The sequence below is a fragment of the Pseudophryne corroboree genome, chromosome 9 (assembly GCF_028390025.1).
Source record: "Pseudophryne corroboree isolate aPseCor3 chromosome 9, aPseCor3.hap2, whole genome shotgun sequence".
Taxonomy (NCBI): Eukaryota; Metazoa; Chordata; class Amphibia; order Anura; family Myobatrachidae; genus Pseudophryne; species Pseudophryne corroboree.
In genome coordinates this window covers 162,326,515-162,344,959 of record NC_086452.1, presented here as the reverse complement: position 1 = coordinate 162,344,959, position 18,445 = coordinate 162,326,515, and the positions used below count along the sequence as shown (strand labels likewise).

The 18,445-nt window shown below is 43.9% G+C and overlaps 1 protein-coding gene across 9 annotated transcripts in view; it reads right to left on the bottom strand.

The window, feature by feature from the left end:
• HFM1 (helicase for meiosis 1) overlaps positions 1-18,445 on the bottom strand; it is a 984,377-nt gene that overhangs the window by 90,285 nt on the left and 875,647 nt on the right. The window lies entirely within an intron of this gene.

The window sequence follows — 18,445 nt, the reverse complement described above, 5'->3', positions numbered from 1 at the left end:
TCACACGTATAGCCAAGACCCGATATCACTTGGTAACAGCCGAGCAGACGAAGCTGCTAAATCAGCAGCCAGTACCCCCATACAGACAGACATCACACAACTGATGGTATTTAATACTGTAAACACACAGAAATTGTGTGAAATGCAACATTTGTGTTCACCACAAGAAAAGGCAGTCTGGAGGTCAAAAGGATATGGCCAGGAGTCCTCAGGACTTTGGACAGATGGACAGGGTAAGCCAGTGGCACCCAGAGCATACCTTCCAAGTCTAGCGGAAGCGGCACATGGGCTGACTCATCTAGGCAAAGAAGGAATGTGTAAGTTAGTAAGAGCTTATTGGTGCGCACCGGGATTTTCTTCCCATGCGGGTAAAAGAGCGATGACATGTCTCACCTGCTTGAGGAAGAATATCGGAAAGGCAATACCAACAGAGCCATCCCATATCCCTCCTACAGATGGTCCTTTCCAGGTAATACAAATTGATTTCATACAATTACCACCTTGTAGAAATTTAAAGTATGTATTGGTTTGTATTGATGTGTTTTCAAATTGGGTTGAAGCATTTCCCGCGGCCACAAATACCGCTGTGTTTACTGCAAAGAAAATTGTGCAGGAATTTGTGTGCAGGTACGGTATCCCTAGAATCATTGAAAGTGATGGGGGTACCCATTTTACAGGTGACGTCTTTCAAGCAATGTGTAAGTTAATGGGAATTAAAAGTAAGCTGCATACTCCGTACCGCCCCCAGGCGAGTGCGAAAGTGGAAAGAGTAAACAGCACTATTTAAAACAAGTTAAGCAAAGTGATGGCTGAAACAGGATTGTTGTGGCCGGAAGCTTTGCCACTTGTACTATATAGCATCAGAACCACTCCCAGGTCCCCTCTTAATCTGTCCCCCTTTGAAATTCTGTTTGGTCGTCAACCCCATGTTATGATTAACCCCCAGGATGATTTGAAGTGTAACAATGAAGTAACCGTAAAGTATTTGGTTAAGATGAGTAAGCAATTGAGGAATCAGAATGATAATCTAAAATTGGTGATTCCTGATCTGCCAGACAGTAATTGTCATGACATTGAACCTGGGGATTATGTAGTGATACAGAATTTTCTACGCTCAGGTTGCCTTATTGACAGATGGGAAGGACCATATCAAGTCTTATTAACCAGCACAACAGCATTGAAGGTTGCCGAGAGGGAGACTTGGGTCCATTCGTCTCACTGTAAGAAGGTCGCTGACCCAGAGAGGTCCCGTGACAAAGAACAGATGGTAGAGGAAATTGTATCGTTAGAGTGTCTGTTCCAGGAAGGTTGAAACGGCACCTGAGCACTGAAAGCAATAAGATCGGAGGCGGTTGTCGAGCCCAGATTTCTTTTTCCCTTTTGTTACTTTCTCCAGTTCCCATCTCCCTCCTATTCTCCTTCCCCCCTTCTCATTCTTCTCCTTTCCCTCCTCTAAGATGGACTTGCCCCAAGAGACTGTGTTCCGGATTTTCCTGTTGACACTGTTGTTGACCAGAGCAGTCTGTTTCGGCGAGATTACCAGAGAGGCCAAAGAGGGATCTGGAATGGGATCTGATGATCAGGATGGAGGCGTAGAATTCCAAGAGCAACACAATCACCGAGAAAAGGCGAGTATTAGAAAACGATCTGGTAGCCACGTTATTAATAGACATTGTGAAGGATTGTTAGCTGAAGAGAATTGTATCTGTTGGAATTGTAAAAACATAGTTGAGGACGACTGCATCAAGGAATGTCAGTCCCGTTTTAATATCAATATGGACCGGCATCCATTGAGTGACTATCACTCATTGGTGGGTAAAGTGTTAAACCAAACAGACTGTTGGGTGTGCTCACAAGTACCTCAAGGTCATAGAAAGTCAGGACTAGTGCCATATCCTTTAACGGTAAATGAGGTACTTGAGTTAAAGGGTGGGAGGCCGGTGGACAAGATATTTAATATTTCTAGTCCTCCTAGTTTGAGGCTCCATCAATACCACGTAGGTAGGTCCTTAGTATGCTTTAACATTTCCAATCCCCGAAAGCCGGGAAATTGGGAAGTGTCATGGAGTAATCAAACCATGACATTTTCACATAGAGCAGATAGAATGCCCATAGATTCAGAGCTTATACGCCAGATAGCCGACAGTGGAAAATATTTCCGGTATAGATACACTCTAGGAAGTAGGATCATGCGAGTTGGAGAAGTATCACCAGGATACTGTGCACATATCGTACAACCGGATACGTGTACTAGACAGATGGGAGAATTAGGGTTAGGAGATTTCACATGGAAAGTTTGTAACATGGTTATGTCATACTCCATCCCATATGTTCTCCCCGATGATGCATATTTCATATGCGGGAGGAAGGCGTATAAGTGGCTTGCCCCAAACTCAGAGGGATTGTGTTATATTGGAAAGGTACTGCCTGAAGTAATGACTGTATCCCATAACAATATGAAAGACATTCACCGCGGTGCCCAAGCTCCTTATACTCACACTCATTACAAGCACGTTGTTAAAAGGCACCTGATAGAGAGGACAGAGCATCCGGCCTCTGATCTGATCCATGAATCCACCGGGATTCAATTCCTACTCACGTTAGATATCACTCGTACCGCCAGAGGAGTGATAAACTTTAGGTATATAAATGCACTTGCGAACCTGATAGACAATATCACCAAAATGTATGACGACACGTTCAGGTATACTGGGAGAGAGCTACAAGCCTACAAAACAGAGCTGGTTCAGCATAGCATGATTCTCAATTACCTCACAGCAGTGACAGGCGGGTATTGTGTTACCCTAGCAACTCAGTATGGTGTAAAGTGCTGCACGTATATTACAAACAGCACTGAGGACCCGGCCGAGGTCATAGACCAAAAGATGGATGACATTTTGCAATTAAAGTGGGAGTTTCGAAGGAGGCATAACCTTACTCTCGCTGCTGTGGGTAATGAACTGACCGGCTGGGTGTCATGGTTGAACCCACGAAATTGGTTCTCTGGTTTAGGAGAATGGGCCCAAGGCATTATCATGGATGTAGGGAAATTTGTCTTGTGTATTCTGGGAGTCGTCATATTGATTGGTCTGATATTTAGATGCGTTCGGACTTTAACGAAGTGTAAACGTAGTACCAGAGTGATGAGTCTGAGGAGCGAGGACACTGTAATAACAACAACTAAATTAATTTATGATCCGTCAATAGAGACAATGTTGTGATGAAAATGTGATTCCACGGTCCGTTTCTTTCACCCGTTTCTCCTTTGTTTTCCTCCAAGGTACAAGGACATCCACTTGGAAGAAGAATTTGACAACCTCTTTTATACAGACCATTGATGAACTGTGTCACAGACACCCAATACTTTTAGTGACTTTAACTATCTACTGGAAACCCAATACTTTAGAGACTGTAATTTTATGGACACTGGAAAAGCTTTTGCTCACCACTTACAGCAAAAGCACCGCGAGACATCAGACAACACGTACATCAGACAAGACCTCAACAAGACCCCAATCGGCGACTGTCTACTAAAACTCACATAGTTATATGACTGCATTTATAACGATTGTTTCTTATCTTCATCTCTACAACTTCCAGGTAGTATTCCACATAGTCGACAGGTGATATTCACATACTAGCATCCACATACTCTCCCCCTTCATGTATCATCAACTAATGTGCACCCCATTTGTTGCAACCAAAAGCCGAAAAGAGCTCGGTAGAGTTTGACAGCCCATCCACAGACCCTTAATACGGGAAAAGAAGGATTCAAATGTATACTTCGCAATACCTCGAAGCTTGCTTTAAAACACGTACGGCACGATGATACATGACCCCTCAGGCATGGATTCATACACACATGCTTTACTATCTCACTAGGTCATATCTTTCCCACCTTCTCCTCTCCTCCCTTTTCCCAATCATAAATAGGTATTTACATGATGACATATATTTTTCTGTTTGAATTGTTTAGGAAGTGGCAGTTATTGGTGACTGCCAAAGGGTGGACTGTCAAAGTCGAAAAATATCATTATTCTCATCGCCTTGTACTAACCCCAATGCACATGACCGCTGCTCGTGCACCCACTCCCCCGTGCGTATGCATCCCCTCAGGTTGCGTAAGGGACGCTCCCACGTCGCCTGCGCTTGGGGATGTGCATTTACGGTAGAGTTTGTGTGCGTCTGTCGGGCGACCCGATCGCTACATATTTAACCAATATAGTGTGTTTTATAGGTAACAGTCCCCTTAATAATACCTGTAAGTATGTTTAGTGTAACTGGTTCGTGGACAGAGGAATTCCTCTTTGCATGATACGAAGGGTCAGACAGGGTCTGAGCGGTGGTGTTTAGTACCTAACTGAAGAGTATTTTATTAGAAACAATCCGGTGCTGGTTAGGTAGAGATTAATCGCTCCTGCGTATAGTTATGTCTATGAGTAGTTTATGGACATTTACTGTATTTGCAGTTCATTATCCATGCGGCGGGAATCCTGAGGATACCTCCCATCTGAGCAGTTTGAAATAGTCACAGCCCACCTGTTCGAATCCACCTATGACCTTTGGTTATAATGCGGAGGGACATTCCTGTGTCCAATGAACAATGAGATTGTAGGGCCCTTTGTAGTGTACTGTATGTTGTGTATATAAAGGCCACTGTCCCCTGACCGGCCAGTACTCTCTCTCATCAACAATTATCAGTCGGATAATTGGAGGACTGGATCCGGTTGCGCTAGCGAGTGTTCCCCCGTATGGTATGTTTCTCTGTGGCCACTTTGTTACCCGTTTAATGTAAGCCATTCATTCTTATTCTATGTATTTGTATTTTCGATCATTTGCTAATGTTTGTATTTCTGGTTAGTTATTGTGTTTAGGTATTAATGTCAGGTCTGTAGTGTATGAACTGTATCTGTTTTCCCCTTTTTACGTACTAAATATCGTCAGTAAAGGTGTTGGAACCTTAGCAAGGAGTGTGTTTCACTAGTTAGTATAAAGGGTTACTGAGCGTCTCAGTCGCTCAAACAGCTTTCATATCATAAAGATTAATCAGCGTTACATTGTGGTAATATTACAGTACTAAGGTTTACAGTATAACCAAACCCTTACAGTGTGTTGTTACAAGGTTGTCTGTGTGTAGATCAGTGAGCGTCAGCGCCGCTCGTATCCCGCTCTCGCGGTACAGCGTCCGCTACGCTAATAGCGTAGCATTACGGTACTCGGGCCGCCTATAGCGTGCTCGATACCAAGCGTAAGCCGTGAGCGAACGTGCCGCTCGTGCGTCTCGACCACGGCCTAGCGTCTGCTACGCTAAGTGCGTACCATTACGGCACCTCATGCGCCTATTGCGTATGTTGTCTTTAATAAGTATAAAGCTTAGGTTCAAGATAAATAATTAGCTTTATCACATCAGAACCACTCCCAGGTCCCCTCTTAATCTGTCTCCCTTTGAGATTCTGTTTGGTCGACAACCTCATGTAATGATTGACCCCCAGGATGATTTGAAATGTAACAATGAAGTAACTGTAAAGTATCTGGTTAAGATGAGTAAGCAGTTAAAGAATCAAAATGACAACCTAAAGCTAGTGATTCCTGATCTGCCAGACAGTAATTGTCATGACATTGAACCTGGGGATTATGTAATGATTCGCAATTTTCTACGCTCAGGTTGCCTTATTGACAGATGGGAAGGACCATATCAAGTCTTACTGACCAGCACGACAGCGTTAAAGGTTGCCGAGAGAGAGACTTGGGTCCATTCGTCTCACTGTAAGAAGGTCACTGACCCAGAGAGGTCCCGTGACAAAGAACAGACGGTAGAGGAAATTGTATCGTTAGAGTGTCTGTTCCAGGAAGGTTGAGACGGCACCTGAGCGCTGAAAACAATAAGATCGGAGGCGGTTGTCGAGCCAAGATTTATTTTTCCCTTTTGTTATTTTCTCCAGTTCCCATCTCCCTCCTATTCTCCTCCCCCCTTCTTATTTTTCTCCTTTCCCTCCTCTAAGATGGACTTGCCCCAAGAGACTGTATTCCGGATTTTCCTGTTGACCCTGTTGTTGACCAGAACAGTCTGTTTCGGTGAGAGTACCAGAGAGGCCAAAGAGGGATCTGGAATGGGATCTGATGATCAGGATGGAGGCGTAGAATTTCCAGAGCAACACAATCACTGAGCAAAGGCGAGTATCAGAAAACGATCTGGTAGCCATGACATTAGTAGACATTGTGAAGGATTGTTAGCTGAAGAGAACTGCATCTGTAGAAATTGTAAAAATATAGTTGAGGACGATTGTATCAAGGAATGTCAGTCCAGTTTTAATATCAACATGGACCAGCATCCATTGAGTGACTATCACTCATTGGTGGGTAAAGTGTTAAATCAGACAGACTGTTGGGTATGCTCACAAGTAGCTCAAGGCCATAGAAAGTCAGGACTAGTGCCATATCCTTTAACGGTAGATGAGGTACTTGAGTTAAAGGGTGGGAGACCGGTGGACAAGAGATTTAATATTTCTAGTCCTCCTAGTTTAAAGCTCCATCAATACCATGTAGATAGGTCCCTAATATGTTTTAACATTTCCAATCCCTGAAAGCCGGGAAATTGGGAAGTGTCATGGAACAACCAAACCATGACATTCTCACACAGAGCCGTCAAAATGCCCCTAGACTCACAACTTATACGCCAAATAGCCGACAGTGGAAAATATTTCCGGTATAGGTACACTCTAGGAAGTAGGATCATGCGAGTTGGAGAAGTATCACCAGGATACTGTGCACATGTCATACTGCCTGATACGTGTACTAGACAAATGAAAGAGTTAGGGATAGGACTGTTTTCATGGAAGGTTTGTAATATGGTTATGTCATTTTCCATCCCATATGTTCTCCCCGATGATGCATATTTCATATGTGGGAGGAAGGCGTATAAGTGGCTTGCCCCAAACTCAGAGGGATTGTGTTACGTTGGAAAAGTACTGCCTGAAGTAATGACCATTGCCCATAACAAAATGAAAGACATTCACCGCAGTGCCCAAGCTCCTTACACTCACACTCATTACGAACACATCGTTAAAAGACACCTTGTAGATAGGACAGAGCATGCGGCCTCTGATTTGATTCACGAATCCACCGGGATTCAATTCCTACTCGCGTTAGATATCACCCGTACCACCAGAGGAGTTATAAATTATAGGTATATATCTGCGCTAGCGAACCTGTTAGACAATATCACCGAGATGTATGATGACACCTTCAGGTATACTGGGAGAGAGCTGCAAGCCTACAAAACAGAGCTGGTCCAGCATAGAATGGTTCTCAATTACCTCACAGCGGTAACAGGCGGGTATTGTGTCACCCTAGCAACTCAGTATGGCGTGAAATGTTGTACATATATCACTAACAGCACTGAGGACCCAACCGAGGTTATAGATCGAAAAATGGATGATATATTGCAATTAAAGTGGGAGTTTCGAAGGAGGCACAATCTTACACTCGCTGCTGTGGGTAATGAATTGACTGGCTGGGTGTCATGGTTGAACCCACGAAATTGGTTTTCAGGTTTAGGAGAATGGGCTCAGAGCACCATCATGGACGTAGGAAAATTCCTCTTGTGTATCCTGGGAGTTATCATATTGATTGGTCTGGTATTCAGATGTGTTCGGAGTCTAATGAATTGCAAGCATAGTACCAAGGTGATGAGTCTGAGGAGTGAGGGCATTGTAACAACAACTAATTTGATATATGACCCGTCAATCGAGACAATGTTGTGATAAAATGTGATTCCACGGTCCGTTTCTTTCACCCGTTTCTCCTTTGATTTTCCCCGAGGTACCAAGAGATCAGCCTGGAAGAAGAATTTGATGACCATTTATACAAGACTAATGATGAACTGTGTCACAGACACCTGATGAGCTTTTAGAGACTGAAATTTCTTTTTGACACCTGATGAGCTTTTTAGATACTGTAATTCTTCTTATGGACACTTGAAGAAGCTTTTTGTTTGCCAATAAACCTCAAAGCTACAGTAAAGACCCGACGATCCCAACAAGACACCAGACAAGACATCAACAAGACCACAATCGGCGACTGCATACTAAATCTCACATAGTTATATGACTGCATTTATAACGCTTGTTTCTTATCTTCATCTCTACAACCTCCAGGTAGTATCCCACATAGTCGACAGGTGATTTTCACATATTAGCATTCACATACTCTCCCCCTTCATGTATCATCAACTAATGTGCACCCCATTTGTTGTAACCAAAAGCCGAAAAGAGCTCGGTAGAGTTTGACAGCCCATCCACAGACCCTTAATACGGGATAAGAAGGATTCAAATGTATACTTCGCAATACCTCGAAGCTTGATTTAGAACACGTACGGCACGATGATACATGACCCCTCAGACATGGATCCCATACACACATGCTTTTACTATCTCACTAGGTTATATCTTTCCCACCTTCTCCTCTCCTCCCTCTACCCAATCATAAAAAGGTATTCCATGATGACATATATTTTTCTGTTTGAATTGTTTAGAAAGTGGCAGTTATTGTTGACTGCCAAAGGGTGGACTGTCAAAGTCGAAAAATATCGTAATCCACAATGCCTTATACTAACCCCAATGCACATGCCCGCTGCTCGTGCATTCAGTCTGCCGTACGTGCACATGTCCGCAAATTGCGTACACTCGCTCCGGCGATTACGCGCGGTATATGCGTATTTACGGTAGAGTTTATGAGCTTGTAGCGGGCGACTTGTTTATAGCATAGTTAACTAAAATAGTGCGTTTTGTAGATAATATTCCCTTTAATAATGTCAACAAGTATGTTTAGTGTAAATGGTTCGTGGACATGGGAATTCCTCTTTGCATGATACGAAGGGTCTGACAAAGGTTGAACAGTGGTGTCTAGTACCTAACTGAAGAGTATTTTATTAGAAACATTCCGGTGTTGGTTAGGAAGAGATTAATCGCTCCTGCGTATAGTTATGTCTCTAAGAAGTTTATGGACATTTACTGTATTTGCAGTTCATTATCCATGCGGCGGGAATCCTGTGGATACCTCCCACCTGAGCAGTTTGAAATAGTCACAGCCCACCTGTTCAAATCCACCTATGACCTTTTGTTATAGTGCAGAGAGACATTCCTGTGTCCAATGAACAATGAGATTGTAGGGCCCATTGTAGTGTACTGTATGTTGTGTATATAAAGGCCACTGTCCCCTGACCGGCCAGTACTCTCATCAACATTTATCTGTCGGATAATTGGAGGACTGGATCCGGTTGCGCTAGCGAGTATTCCCCCGTATGGTATGTTTCTCTGTGGCCACTTTGTTACCCGTTTAATGTAAGCCATTCATTCTTATTCTATGTATTTGTGTTTGCGTTCGTTCGCCATTGTGTATATTTCTGTCTAGTTATTCTGTTTAGTTATTAATGTTAGGACTGTAGTGTATAAGCTGTAAACTGTTTTTCTTTTCCCTTTTACATACTAAAATCATCTAGTAAGGTGTTGGAACCTTAACAAGTGTTTGTGTGATTCATCATATAAGTGCTAAGGGTTTCAGAGCATCTCAAATTGCTCAAACAGCTTGCATACTCACAAAGGTTCAGTGTTACACCATTATTGTACCACGGTATTAAGGTTTACAGTGTAAGCATATTCTCTGTTTAAGGTTTAAAAAATAAGAATTTACTTACCGATAATTCTATTTCTCGTAGTCCGTAGTGGATGCTGGGGACTCCGTCAGGACCATGGGGAATAGCGGCTCCGCAGGAGACAGGGCACAAAAGTAAAAGCTTTAGGATCAGGTGGTGTGCACTGGCTCCTCCCCCTATGACCCTCCTCCAAGCCTCAGTTAGGATACTGTGCCCGGACGAGCGTACACAATAAGGAAGGATTTTGAATCCCGGGTAAGACTCATACCAGCCACACCAATCACACTGTACAACCTGTGATCTGAACCCAGTTAACAGCATGATAACAGCGGAGCCTCTGAAAAGATGGCTCACAACAATAATAACCCGATTTTTGTAACAATAACTATGTACAAGTATTGCAGACAATCCGCACTTGGGATGGGCGCCCAGCATCCACTACGGACTACGAGAAATAGAATTATCGGTAAGTAAATTCTTATTTTCTCTGACGTCCTAAGTGGATGCTGGGGACTGCGTCAGGACCATGGGGATTATACCAAAGCTCCCAAACGGGCGGGAGAGTGCGGATGACTCTGCAGCACCGAATGAGAGAACTCCAGGTCCTCCTCAGCCAGGGTGTGCCCCTGACCAAGTAGCAGCTCGGCAAAGTTGTAAAGCCGAGACCCCTCGGGCAGCCGCCCAAGATGAGCCCACCTTCCTTGTGGAATGGGCATTTACATATTTTGGCTGTGGCAGGCCTGCCACAGAATGTGCAAGCTGAATTGTACTACACATCCAACTAGCAATCGTCTGCTTAGAAGCAAGAGCACCCAGTTTTTTGGGTGCCTACAGGATAACAGCAAATCAGTTTTCCTGACTCCAGCCGTCCTGGAACCTATATTTTCAGGGCCCTGACAACATCCAGCAACTTGGAGTCCTCCAAGTCCCTAGTAGCCGCAGGTACCACAATAAGCTGGTGCAGGTGAAACGCTGACACCACCTTAGGGAGAAACTGGGGACGAGTCCGCAGCTCTGCCCTGTCCGAATGGACAATCAGATATGGGCTTTGTGAGACAAAGCCGCCAATTCTGACACTCGCCTGGCCGAGGCCAGGGCCAACAGCATGGTCACTTTCCATGTGAGATATTTCAAATCCACAGATTTGAGCGGTTTAAACCAATGTGATTTGAGGAATCCCAGAACTACGTTGAGATCCCACAGTGCCACTGGAGGCACAAAGGGGGTTGTATATGCAGTACTCCCTTGACAAACTTCTGGACTTCAGGAACTGAAGCCAATCTTTTCTGGAAGAAAATTGACAGGGCCGAAATTTGAACCCTAATGGACCCCAATTTGTGGCCCATAGACACTCCTGTTTGCAGGAAATGCAGGAATCGACCGAGTCGAAATTTCTTTGTGGGGCCTTCCTGGCCTCACACCACGCAACATATTTTCGCCACATGTGGTGATAATGTTGTGCGGTCACCTCCTTCCTGGCTTTGACCAGGGTATGAATGACCTCTTCCGGAATGCCTTTTTCCCTTAGGATCCGGCGTTCCACCGCCATGCCGTCAAACGCAGCCGCGGTAAGTCTTGGAACAGACATGGTACTTGCTGAAGCAAGTCCCTTCTTAGCGGCAGAGGCCATGAGTCCTCTGTGAGCATTTCTTGAAGTTCCGGGTACCAAGTCCTTCTTGGCCAATCCGGAGCCACGAGTATAGTTCTTACTCCTCTACGTCTTATAATTCTCAGTACCTTGGGTATGAGAAGCAGAGGAGGGAACACATACACCGACTGGTACACCCACGGTGTTACCAGAACGTCCACAGCTATTGCCTGAGGGTCTCTTGACCTGGCGCAATACCTGTCCAGTTTTTTTTTGTTCAGGTGGGACGCCATCATTTCCACCTTTGGTCTTTCCCAACGGTTCACAATCATGTGGAAGACTTCCCGATGAAGTCCCCACTCTCCCGGGTGGAGGTCGTGCCTGCTGAGGAAGTCTGCTTCCCAGTTGTCCACTCCCGGAATGAACACTGCTGACAGTGTTATCACATGATTTTCCGCCCAGCGAAGAATCCTTGCAGTTTCTGCCATTGCCCTCCTGCTTCTTGTGCCGCCCTGTCTGTTTACGTGGGCGACTGCCGTGATGTTGTCCCACTGGATCAATACCGGCTGACCTTGAAGCAGAGGTCTTGCTAAGCTTAGAGCATTGTAAATTGCCCTTAGCTCCAGTATATTTATGTGGAGATAAGTCTCCAGACAATATCTCACTCCCTGGAAATTTTTTCCCTGTGTGACTGCTCCCCAGCCTCTCAGGCTGGCATCCGTGGTCACCAGGACCCAGTCCTGAATGCCGAATCTGCGGCCCTTTAATAGATGATTCTTGCGTGAAATCTGCCGAATGGAATCGCTTCGTAAGAAGCCACCATTTTTCCCAGGACCCTTGTGCAATGATGCACTGACACTTTTCCTGGTTTTAGGAGGTTCCTGACTAGCTCGGATAACTCCCTGGCTTTCTTCTCCAGGAGAAACACCCTTTTCTGGACTGTGTCCAGAATCATCCCTAGGAACAGCAGACGTGTCGTCGGAAACAGCTGCGATTTTGGAATATTTAGAATCCACCCGTGCTGTCGTAGAACTACTTGAGATAGTGCTACTCCGACCTCCAACTGTTCTCTGGACCTTGCCCTTATCAGGAGATCGTCCATTTTCTTTGAAGAAGAATCATCATTTCGGTCATTACCTTGGTAAAGACCCGGGGTGCCGTGGACAATCCAAACGGCAGCGTCTGAAACTGATAGTGACAGTTCTGTACCACGAACCTGAGGTACCCTTGGTGAGAAGGGCAAATTGGGACATGGAGGTAAGCATCCCTGATGTCCAGGGACACCATATAGCCCCCTTCTTCCTGGTTCGCTATCACTGCTCTGAGTGACTCCATCTTGATTTGAACCTTTGTATGTAAGTGTTCAAATATTTCAGATTTAGAATAGGTCTCACCGAGCCGTCTGGCTTCAGTACCACAATATAGTGTGGAATAATACCCCTTTCCTTGTTGTAGGAGGGGTACTTTGATTATCACCTGCTGGGAATACAGCTTGTGAATTGTTTCCAATACTGCCTCCCTGTCGGAGGGAGACGTTGGTAAAGCAGACTTCAGGAACCTGCGAGGGGGAGACGTCTCGAATTTCCAATCTGTACCCCTGGGATACTACTTGTAGGCTCCAGGGGTCCACTTGCGAGTGAGCCCACTGCGTGCTGAAACTCTTGAGACGACCCCCCACCGCACCTGAGTCCGCTTGTACGGCCCCAGCGTCATGCTGAGGACTTGGTAGAAGCGGTGGAGGGCTTCTGTTCCTGGGAATGGGCTGCCTGCTGCAGTCTTCTTCCCTTTCCTCTATCCCTGGGCAGATATGACTGGCCTTTTGCCCGCTTGCCCTTATGGGGACGAAAGGACTGAGGCTGAAAAGACGGTGTCTTTTTCTGCTGAGATGTGACTTGGGGTAAAAAAAAAAGGTGGATTTTCCAGCTGTTGCCGTGGCCACCAGGTCCGATGGACCGACCCCAAATAACTCCTCCCCTTTATACGGCAATACTTCCATGTGCCGTTTGGAATCTGCATCACCTGACCACTGTCGTGTCCATAAACATCTTCTGGCAGATATGGACATCGCACTTACTCTTGATGCCAGAGTGCAAATATCCCTCTGTGCATCTCGCATATATAGAAATGCATCCTTTAAATGCTCTATAGTCAATAAAATACTGTCCCTGTCAAGGGTATCAATATTTTCAGTCAGGGAATCAGACCAAGCCACCCCAGCGCTGCACATCCAGGCTGAGGCGATCGCTGGTCGCAGTATAACACCAATATGTGTGTATATACTTTTTAGGATATTTTCCAGCCTCCTATCAGCTGGCTCCTTGAGGGCGGCCGTATCTGGAGACGGTAACGCCACTTGTGATAAGCGTGTGAGCGCCTTCATTTAATTTATCTGATTCAGGAAAAACTACAGGTAGTTTTTTCACACCCCACATAATACCCTTTTTTGTGGTACTTGTAGTATCAGAAATATGTAACACCTCCTTCATTGCCCTTAACATGTAACGTGTGGCCCTAAAGGAAAATACGTTTGTTTCTTCACCGTCGACACTGAAGTCAGTGTCCGTGTCTGTGTCGACCGACTGAGGTAAATGGGCGTTTTAAAGCCCCTGACGGTGTTTGAGACGCCTGGACAGGTACTAATTTGTTTGCCGGCCGTCTCATGTCGTCAACCGACCTTGCAGCGTGTTGACATTATCACGTAATTCCCTAAATAAGCCATCCATTCCGGTGTCGACTCCATAGAGAGTGACATCACCATTACAGGCAATTGCTCCGCCTCCTCACCAACATCGTCCTCATACATGTCGACACACACGTACCGACACACAGCACACACACAGGGAATGCTCTGATAGAGGACAGGACACCACTAGCCCTTTGGGGAGACAGAGGGAGAGTTTGCCAGCACACACCAAAAACGCTATAATTATACAGGGACAACCTTTATATAAGTGTTTTCCCTTATAGCATCTTAATATATAATCATATCGCCAAATAAGTGCCCCCCCTCTCTGTTTTAACCCTGTTTCTGTAGTGCAGTGCAGGGGAGAGCCTGGGAGCCTTCCCTCCAGCAGTTCTGTGAGGGAAAATGGCGCTGTGTGCTGAGGAGAATAGGCCCCGCCCCCTTTTCGGCGGGCTTCTTCTCCCGTTTTTCTGACAACCTGGCAGGGGTTAAATACATCCATATAGCCCCAGAGGCTATATGTGATGTATTTTTAGCCAGTATAGGTACTTTCATTGCTGCCCAGGGCGCCCCCCCCCAGCGCCCTGCACCCTCAGTGACCGTTGGTGTGAAGTGTGCTGAGAGCAATGGCGCACAGCTGCAGTGCTGTGCGCTACCTCATGAAGACTGAGAAGTCTTCAGCCGCCGATTTCTGGACCTCTTCTCTCTTCAGCATCTGCAAGGGGGTCGGCGGCGCGGCTCCGGTGACCCATCCAGGCTGTACCTGTGATCGTCCCTCTGGAGCTAGTGTCCAGTAGCCTAAGAAGCCAATCCATCCTGCACGCAGGTGAGTTCACTTCTTCTCCCCTAAGTCCCTCGTTGCAGTGAGCCTGTTGCCAGCAGGACTCACTGAAAATAAAAAACCTAATAAAACTTTTACTCTAAGCAGCTCTTTAGGAGAGCCACCTAGATTGCACCCTTCTCGGCCGGGCACAAAAACCTAACTGAGGCTTGGAGGAGGGTCATAGGGGGAGGAGCCAGTGCACACCACCTGATCCTAAAGCTTTTACTTTTGTGCCCTGTCTCCTGCGGAGCCGCTATTCCCCATGGTCCTGACGGAGTCCCCAGCATCCACTTAGGACGTCAGAGAAAGGATATTGTCTGTGTGTACGCTCGCTGTGTGTATTCCGTACACCTAGCGTAGCGTGTGTACGTAACTTGCGTACCACGTGCGAGGTCTTTGTACGCAAATAGCGTACAAAGTGCGTAGCACGTGCACGAGGTTTAGCGGCCATTACAGCTTTACGGTATTAGTAAATAGCTTGTGTTAAAGGATAAATATTTAGCTTTATCAAGAGTAAATGTATATATTTATAAAAACAGGTGATCTCAACTTGCGCTTACAATAGAACAGTGACTGCCAGTGATGTCGATACAGAGCCTTCACCAAAGAGCCCAAAACACATACATAAATTAGAAAATGATATCACACGGCGCTACCATTCAGGATATGCATATAGATATACAACCATTTACATAAATATGATCGTATCTTTAAGGCCTCCAGTGTCTGAAATTCAGAAGGAGAACAAATAATGGTGCAGTACAATAGACAGAATGAACAAATAATGGATTTTATTGATCCCACTCACAATTGAGCAAATGGATTATTTGCATATCATCCTCATATGGCATAATATCTTCAATCTTTAAGTCGTCTTCTTTATAACTAAAACTTTAAATGAATATATATAGTGCAATACTGTTTTTTTAAAAACACGTATTTAATAACAATTTGTTATTAAATACGTGTTTTAAAAAAAACAGTATTGCACTATATATATTCATTTAAAGTTTTAGTTATAAAGAAGACGACTTAAAGATTGAAGATATTATGCCATATGAGGATGATATGCAAATAATCCATTTGCTCAATTGTGAGTGGGATCAATAAAATCCATTATTTGTTCATTCTGTCTATTGTACTGCACCATTATTTGTTCTCCTTCTGAATTTCAGACACTGGAGGCCTTAAAGATACGATCATATTTATGTAAATGGTTGTATATCTATATGCATATCCTGAATGGTAGCGCCGTGTGATATCATTTTCTAATTTATAAATGTATATATTTGCAAAAATATTAATAAAATAAAGAATAAATTAAAATCTAGACAAATTAATTTAATTGGGAATCAAATGCATATACAGAATTAGACATGAAATGTATAATTGGAAAAGTTTTTTTGCTGTGCTGAAAATATACTGGTGTCATACCAGCCTTTCTAATTAGGCATCAATGACATAATTATTTACTGTATTTTAACAATTTCACTATGGTGATTATTAGTAGGTAACACATTGCTAATGGTGACAGGTTCTTTCATACAAGAAAAAGAGTTTGAAATATGTGACAGCCATTGTATGCAAGCAAACGGGTTGCATTTCCAGGACTGTAATCATTCCCACTTACACTTACTTAAAGGGAAACCTTTCGCTGCATCATGAGCAGTCAGAGGTGATGGTCCTTTAATGTTGTAATGCATAATGTAAAGCATCCCTTGCTAAACACTGTACATTGTCACTGCTTGTGATGCAGGGTTTCACATATTTCCTGTAAGCTCAAAAATACATTTACATTCATTTTTCACCTAAAATATTTTTAGCATTCAAAATGTTAAACTAAAGTGCTTTTGTGATGGCTGACTGTGGCCCAAAAAGCAGCTTTGTGTAGAATAAGATTTATGTTACAGCTAACAAACAAAAAACATTATATATTGTAACCCTTGTTCACTCCCTGGAAAGCCATCTTTGTCCAATTCTTCTACTGTCAATATAATTTTCTTTTTACTACTATTATTATTATCCTTCATTGTAAACTTCTGTTGCTATTGCCTCATTCTCATTGCCGTGACGCTATATATTACATGCTTTATTACGGAGGCGATTGGGTTTCTGAGGAACCCTATTTTTTTTTTTGTTGCCTACCTACAGTACTTCACAAAGCACTAAGGGTTTATTACAATACACACCTCAGATGCAGAAGGGATGTAATAAATTTGCCTAAATACGCATTGTGATATTTGAATACATGACAATAATGTATACCCTGAGAATCTCTCCCCCACACCTTACCCTGAGACTGTGCATGCGCATGGGCCAATGTCTACCCCCCGACCCCCCCGTTAAGCTTACTGTTTTTCTCCATACAGGTGATACAGCTCATCTGCTCACTGGGCTACTGCTCTGTGACCCTGGTCAACTGCTCGGTGCTGTAAACTGAGATGCCGGCCAGGACTTCACAGCATCTCAGTTCACAGCAGATAAAATGGCCATAAGGAGCACAGCAATTAGATGACCAGCTGTGATTCAGCTGGTGACTGAATGGAGGTGGGTTTTTGGTTTTTATTTTAATTTTTAACAATTTTTCTTCGCTGTGATCAGCCTGTATATTTAGACACGCAAGGCTGATCACAGGTGCTGGCTCCGAGCTCTGCTCTACCTGTCACAGCATAGCAGGAGTAGTAGTACCAGAGTGAAACCTGCATAAGGCCATATGAAAATGGTGTTATTATCACAAGGCTTCCTCCGGTATTTATTTACAATTTTATTTTAGAAAATTTGAGCAGATCCTTTTTCCCATTACAAGCATGGGAAATGCAATCTGATTACAAACAAATGTGTATTTAAGGGCTTGGAGGAGAATTTCATGAATTCTCCTCCAATTGCCTATTAGTACCAGTAACTTGCGGTGGGGTGAGGCAGAGCCTTTCCTGTCATACAGACATATAAGCTAGAGTGTTGACTATATAAAGTATATGAAACATACAAAGAATATATTAGAAATATTTTCTTTGTATTATTCTATTAATTTTTATAATAAAAACTCTGGAGTAAAAAGTCTATGACAGGTGAGGTAGTACCTCCTCTGCCTACCTGTTCTGCACATCTCTGATCAAAACTATTATTATTATTATAGTATATACAGCTGTATCTTTGTATAATGCCCACATGAACCCTTTGGCTCATATTCTGTGTAAATCTGTCTCTAGTACTAGCCAGTGCCATCTGAGCCATTTTCCTCACCATACATCCCTGATTAGTACATTCGTGTGATACTAAAACAATGTGAAAAGAGTGAAAATATCCATTTTTATATTGTTTTAGTAATATATGTATACAATCTCATAACTGCATTTTGCTATTATATGTACTGTACTTACTGTAGTAGCATAAACTTTAATCACTCAACTAAAAATCATTTATAGTCTTAAGGGGCCTATACATCAGGGAAGTATCGGACAATTCTCTGAGAAATCCATCATGTTGGAAATCCATTTGTCAATTCTGGTTGGGGATTTTTAACATGCCGTTTTTTGCCAATTACCTGACAGATCAGCGATTATTGATGGCTGCTGGACAGAGGATCGGATCAGCAGAACAGGGAATCGGGCTATGGATGCATGTCCTGCATGAGCCTAACATGGTCTATCTTAATAACTGCTGGGCTGTCTTAACTGCTTACTGATAGATTACTTACAT